Source organism: Epinephelus lanceolatus, chromosome 16 (assembly GCF_041903045.1).
Source record: "Epinephelus lanceolatus isolate andai-2023 chromosome 16, ASM4190304v1, whole genome shotgun sequence".
NCBI classification, from domain to species: Eukaryota; Metazoa; Chordata; class Actinopteri; order Perciformes; family Serranidae; genus Epinephelus; species Epinephelus lanceolatus.
Window position 1 is genome coordinate 15780115 of NC_135749.1, and position 6422 is coordinate 15786536.

Here is a 6422-nt window from a genome sequence, read left to right on the forward strand (position 1 = left end):
CGCTATTAAAGTCAGGATTTAAACATCGTGCTCTTTACCTCACACAGTGCTAAATCATGAAAAATCTTCACCCACAAAAATGTACTTCAAAACCATAGTTTGTCTGCCATCGTTTTTATTGCAGTCATGATTCAACTGATGTTTTTGCAGTTCATTTTAGAGTCATTAATTTGTCTCCATCTGTGGGGCGGGTGCCTGTGGATTGTCTTCACTTGTCTACAAACAAAAAACAAACAATTACTGACACTTGAAACTTTTAATAATTACATAGTGCAATTTATTAATTTTTCAGACAAAACAACCTTCTTTTGGTGAGACTGTTGAATCACTTACCAGGATGGCGTACAAGGTAATTCCCGTCACCACTCCCACTGTCACTGGCCCTGCCACTCCAAAAACTATCGCTGACACTGAACCAGTGACTTAGGTCAAGGTTAGAAGTTTGAAAGACAACCTAGAAAGAGTGAGCAACAGTCAGCATCACTATATCATTTGATTTATACCATGATATTTTTCTGATAAGTTTGGTTACTCGATGCCATAAAAGGGGGCGTGGCATCAAGATTGACAGCTGTTTGTGCCAATCAGTGTGGTAACAATCAATCACTACTGCACAGTCTCTGGTTCCAAATGATGTCACCAGTGCAAAATGGCAGCGACCATTTCTGGGATATTTTGGCTTCAATTTTATACAGTGGGAGTATGTGGAGATACGGAATCCATGTTTATATAAAGTCTATGCTCAGCTTTTTTATCTGAAATGTTGTTTATTTTTTTAAATGAAAATGCACAAATTCAAATGTTGATAGAAAAGGGAATGGAATAAGATAGAATGAAATATTTTTTGTGCATAAAAACAGAAGGTCTCTTCTGTAGTTTCATGTATATATACTAAGGACGTTCCTGGCGACTAATTTCTCTGTCGACTTAACAAAAAATTTTATTGAGACTAGTCTAAAAAAGGGAAAAGACTCAGAAAACAGTCATAATTTAGCACAAATTATTGTTAAGTATTTGAAACATTGTCCCAAAACATACTGTGTGCATACAGAGCCCTTTGAAGCTTTTAATCACAGTCTTCAACAACCATGTCAGATATCAAATGCCGCTGAAGTACGAGACACTTTGTGCCATATGAATGTGAACATGATGCAACTCTAGTTAACCACTAAAATAACATATAAAATAAATAAATTGCATCAGAAAAAAGGAGGGGAAAATGTTTAAAGAAGCCCCCAAACCAAATCTGCTTTGGGCCTCCAAAAGTCTAGGGCCGGCCCTGCTGCCAGTGAGCTCTGTCTGTGCGTAACCTTGATCCTGAGGAATTTCCCTCCTCCCCTCTTCTCGGTTGCAGCACAGAGTCCTCCTCCTTGTGTTTTTTATCCTCTTGTATTAAACCTTCACTGTTAGTACATGTCCTCATGAGAGTGAAAATGAAACTAAAGAAGATGCTGCTGGGTGTGAACTATGTGGTCTGAGTGCAGACAACACTGTGGAAAAGTAAAGAGTACATACACTAAATGTTCACAACATAAAGTTGTTTGCACAGTTTTACTTCTAAAATACAACGAGATAGCAGAGAGGAAGTAATCCCCGTTTTCAATATCGATATCTGAGGTGGTTGATGTGTCATATGAGACTTTCTCCCAGGACTTTCCCCTAGAAAAAAAACCATGTGAACTTTGAGTGAACTTTACTTGAACTCTGGGTTATTTCAGATACGTCATCACCACTTTTCTTTTCTGAAACCTAACCCCAATACTTTACCGATCTAAACCTAACTTCTGTAACTTAATGATAAGCAAGTAACGTTGCTCTTGGGCTGTGTAGGATATCATAAGAACCGTTATACGAGGATAAGTTGTTTATTGGCATCCCTCCCATTTGTGGTGTTTAGAAATAAACTCTTTGTCCCTGTATCACTCAGAAACCTACAGTATTCATACAAAACAATATCACCAATAGCTGAAGGTAAAATGACTTACGAATCCCCCATATCTTCTCTCTTCACAGCAGTCTGGCGTCAGCTGGATGTTTAGATCCAATGTCAGGGTTCAGCCTCAGCTGAACATGTTTCCGCCCCTCCCAAAGATTTACATTGAGAGGATGTGCTGTGTTTCCTCTCAGTGCAGCTATTCAGACAGCAGAAAGTTGAACGTAAAAGTCTGAAGAATGAGTAGCTCTCGTTATCCTGTAATGTTATGAGCATATCTGAAAGTGTACAGGATTTTAACATACAACATTATACATTTGTTCTGTACAATGTACATATTTATTTTGATATGTTTGAAGCCATATTTGTAGTAGGTCTACAGTGCTGTAAGCTGACTGAAGCTGAAGAATATAATCACTGCCATAGTGGAAAAACACTGACATGCAGTGACTTTCAGTTTCACTCGTAGGCCTACTCATTCAAGAGCAAAATATCCCCTCCATCAAGTTATTTTGTTCATGATGCTGTATTTGTAAAATCAAGTCATGTCTCAAGTCGCCGGTCTTTTATCACTGTTGCACTGCAAAATTTTAACTTCACTGTGCATTTCACTATACAGCAAATGACACAAAGTGTGTCTGTTGCATATTCTTTGGTCAGCTCTCAGATCAGAATCTCAGATGAGATTCCCAACTGTTAGACACAACAGTTAGTGGCAACACTGATCTCTCGATTAAAGCACCTTGAGTTTATTTTCTTTATCTATCCAGTAGACTGACACTACCCATCTCACGCTGTGAATAAACTTCTGGTTGATTTATAGTCGTGGGAGATAAAAATAAGGACAGAAGCAAGGTCCAGGGCGTAAATTTAAACAGTGCAGGGGCCCCTGGGGTGGAGGGGCCCGCAGAAAGAGCAGGCTACTGACTACTTCAGAGTAGTCAGTAGCTATCTAAAACAAAATTATATGCTTTTTCTATTAAAGCTATAAAATCTATAAATATACCATAAAAACTGTTCAATTAAATGATTAATTTCTTACTTTATTTGATTTTTTGTCAGATATGCAGTGATGATTTCTGGGTAATATGTATGTTGATGTTGTCCAGTGTCAAGTCTCTGTTTGTGTCAAGACAATGTGCACGATAGTGTGCACTAGGGCCCGTCATAATTTCCTTACGCCACTGGCATGGTCCCATTGAAAGTCCAGGTAAGAGGCTTACTGATAAGGGGGGAGGTGCAAAATGGGGGCGGCATGTCAAATAATTTTAATTTTTCGATTTAAGCATTGGGGAAGGACTTGTGTTTTTTATTTTGCCTTAGGGGAGGGGCTTACAACTTGAAATGGTCGTATTTTGTATTCATTTTAAATATAGTCTGAACCCAAAGGTCTGCAAGCAGGTTTAAAAGGCTTGTTTTATTTAAAAATCGTCACAATTACACCATTTATGCGCAATGTCGGCTTCCTAAAAGTCATTGAATTCTACATGTTTCATTTAGAAATTTGCCCAAAATAAAGAAAGAAAAGAAAGCAAAACTGTATTTCTGCATGCATGACAATACTAAAGACCCAAGGCCTTTTTTCAGCTACAGGATTTTGTTTCAACTTTTAATTTTCTGCATCAAAGAGTAAGTTTTTAAAATCTAATTAAATCTGCCATGCCAAGTTACTGATATTGCCACTGTTGTGTACAGTTTGTCACATGTGACACAGAGGGAAGTCTGTGCCCCGTTTATCGTCCACAGAACAGAGTTACACGCCAAAATTTTCAGAACAAAATAAAATAGGCTGCAGTATTTCTCAATGAGATATTTAGATATAGCAGGTTTGTGCATTTAGTCCCTTTAGGCAAGCTCAGGGGTTTGGTGTTGCTGGAGCCCACAGGAACAATGCTCTGCAACGCTTTTTTTTTTTCTCCAAGTAAGGATTGGAATATATGGCATTCACAAAACCTGGTCAAACGGTTGAAGATCCACTCATTACTAAAAGTGTATGTCATATAAAAACTAAAGTGATGGTAAAAGTTTTCATATAAAATATTTAAAGTGTGTTGATGGATTCACGTCGTCATCTCATACACTGAGTAACATTACAAGTTAACGTTCCACCTTAAAAGCTGCTGGCAGTCGGCCCAGTGAATTAAGTTTTTCTCTGACTCCAGCTGCTACAAGAGGCAGCAAAACATCCTTTCATTTACAGTCTACTCATAAAACACGGTATGAACAGTAGTTACATGAGCCTCAAAACCAGCCACAACTCAGCCCTGAGCAGAGTGACCATCCTCTACTGACCAATCAACAGACTGCAGTGTTCACAGCTCCACCTTTTAGTACCAGATCTGTGTGCTAGGTACCCCAACCAACAGAGGGGGGACCAAAAGTGGGGACGGTACGGAACGGTTCCATTGGTACCATCCGCAACTTTTCGCTGTGTAAACAGAAAAATGCATACCGAACTGAACTGTACCATTCTGCTCGGTGGAAATGGGGCTATAGACTTACATTGGGAAAGAGACATTTGTAAATCAGTGGATGAACTTATTTGAGTGTCACAACCCCTGTGAAATGATTTCTTTCACGACTGAGATTTGATCCATTTGGTTCCAGTTTAGAGGCGCCACAAAATTAAAACATTTAGTCCATATTAAAATTAGTGGAGCACTAAACTAGAAGTCAGTTGCTTGGTTGGCAGAAGTTGGTCGCACAACTGTACTTCATGCTGCTGTAAGTCTCTAGTGCCCTGCTCTATGGGCCCCATAACGTATCACCAGATTTACAGATGTCCCATTCTATAATTTTCCTACTGCTTGGTCCAAATCCACAAGAGGAGTTGATTGATGTCTGTCTTCCCTTTATAGAAGTGAGGCATGATTGTTTTTGGTCTAAAATTCAAAATGTTTAATCATTTTGGGGATAAAAAAAGTAAGAATGCAATGTAGAATTACAGTAAAAAATACTCATAAGTGGGTCAGTGGCTCAGCTTCCCTCAGGCCTTTTGGCTAAAATTACCCCACCCCCACCATTTTAACAAACTTGTAACACCCAGCAGTTTAGACCAAACATCGTGCTAACAGTAAAGCCTCATGCTGTAACATCATAAGCACTAACACATGTGTGAGATATTTGGACATAAAAAAAACTTTGAATAACAAAGAAGGTTTTTTGTTTTTTACTTAAATGTGCCTACTACTTATTCCATGCGCCTTTCCTCATCACAGGGTGAGTAAATAAAATGGATGACTCTTGAAAAAAAAATGTGGTCACATGATCAATTTTGTCTATGGTTGCCTAGAAACAAGGGGTGGCTCAACTTCCTATCACCCCACTCTCCCCTACTCCCCCTCTGAACTCTAGTTTCTGAAGGCAGGTGTCTGTGGGATAGACGTAGAAAAGCAAAGCTGCCCTTCTTTGCACTTTCATCACCAGTGGGGTATTTTATTTCTTTATTTTTTCCCTTTATGTCTAACCTGTGAACAAGTGGGCACTATTTTGCAATTGATTGGCATGTTTTGCTGGTGTGTGACTTCCTTTTGAATTATATTTTGTTATAATCATATCACATTTTTTAATTTAGTTTGAACTATAGGGTAGCTGTGCTGTAGTTCGGTGTCTTCCAGTGTGAAGTAATTGGTAGCTCGCAACTTTATGCTTTTAATAGCTTCACCAACACTGTGGATACACTCCCTTATTACTCTCATCCCCAGTGAGGTGAATGAGGAGTTTCCATTTGCCTGTTCCCTATGAAGTAAATGCAACTTGTCATTTTATAGCTTACATCATGAGACTCTGTGCCTGGAAAGGCTGTGGCTCCCCCTGCTGGGATGTACTTGTTGTGCTGGTTGTGGTCACCTATAATTAACCCCAGCTGTGTATGTTGTTTGTGAAATTGCCAGAATACACGTTAAAGAAGGGCATCTTTCCCAGAACGTCCATGTGGCAATATTAAGCAGTTACATTAGCGTGCTGTCCTAGTCTTTCCTTTTTTATTTCCTCCATTAAGAGTCTGGCAACCAGTCTTTGAGGTTTAATCATGAGTTGAGCACATTGTGTCTTATTTTTACTAAGAAATGAAGCATTTTTCCATGGAAATATATATTTAGAGGCCTTCATTGAGGCCCAGAGATGAAATTCAGAATGTGATAAACGCTGGGGTACACTGCATATTGAAGAGATGAGATTCCTGACCATACTCTTCCTAGACATACATATTGTAGGCCTTATGGATGTAGGTATAGCTTAATGAGCAGCCTTTTCTTCTCCCCAGAGAGTATGCTGCAACATTGGACACACACTCCCTGACACACACAGGGAATGCACTAGAGGGGATTTGGACATCCTGTCCACCCCTCACTGTTCAACCCAGGAACAGGATGGAAAAACTGCCGTGGCCTAAGCACAACATGCGCAAACACATGCACGCGCAGAGCTTGGCGTCGACTAAGGTGTGCTATTCTTCCATTCTGGTTCTCAGTAAGATCCATCTGTTCAT

At 39.4% G+C, this 6422-nt stretch overlaps 1 long non-coding RNA gene across 1 annotated transcript; it reads right to left on the reverse strand.

The window, feature by feature from the left end:
- Positions 1 to 75: 75 nt before the first annotated feature.
- Positions 76 to 2141, reverse strand: LOC117263101 (uncharacterized). Its single transcript, XR_004502167.2, has 3 exons — positions 1986 to 2141; positions 334 to 454; positions 76 to 216 (listed from the first exon to the last, which is right to left on the reverse strand). It is a non-coding gene; the product is annotated as an uncharacterized LOC117263101 (long non-coding RNA).
- Positions 2142 to 6422: the final 4281 nt, after the last annotated feature.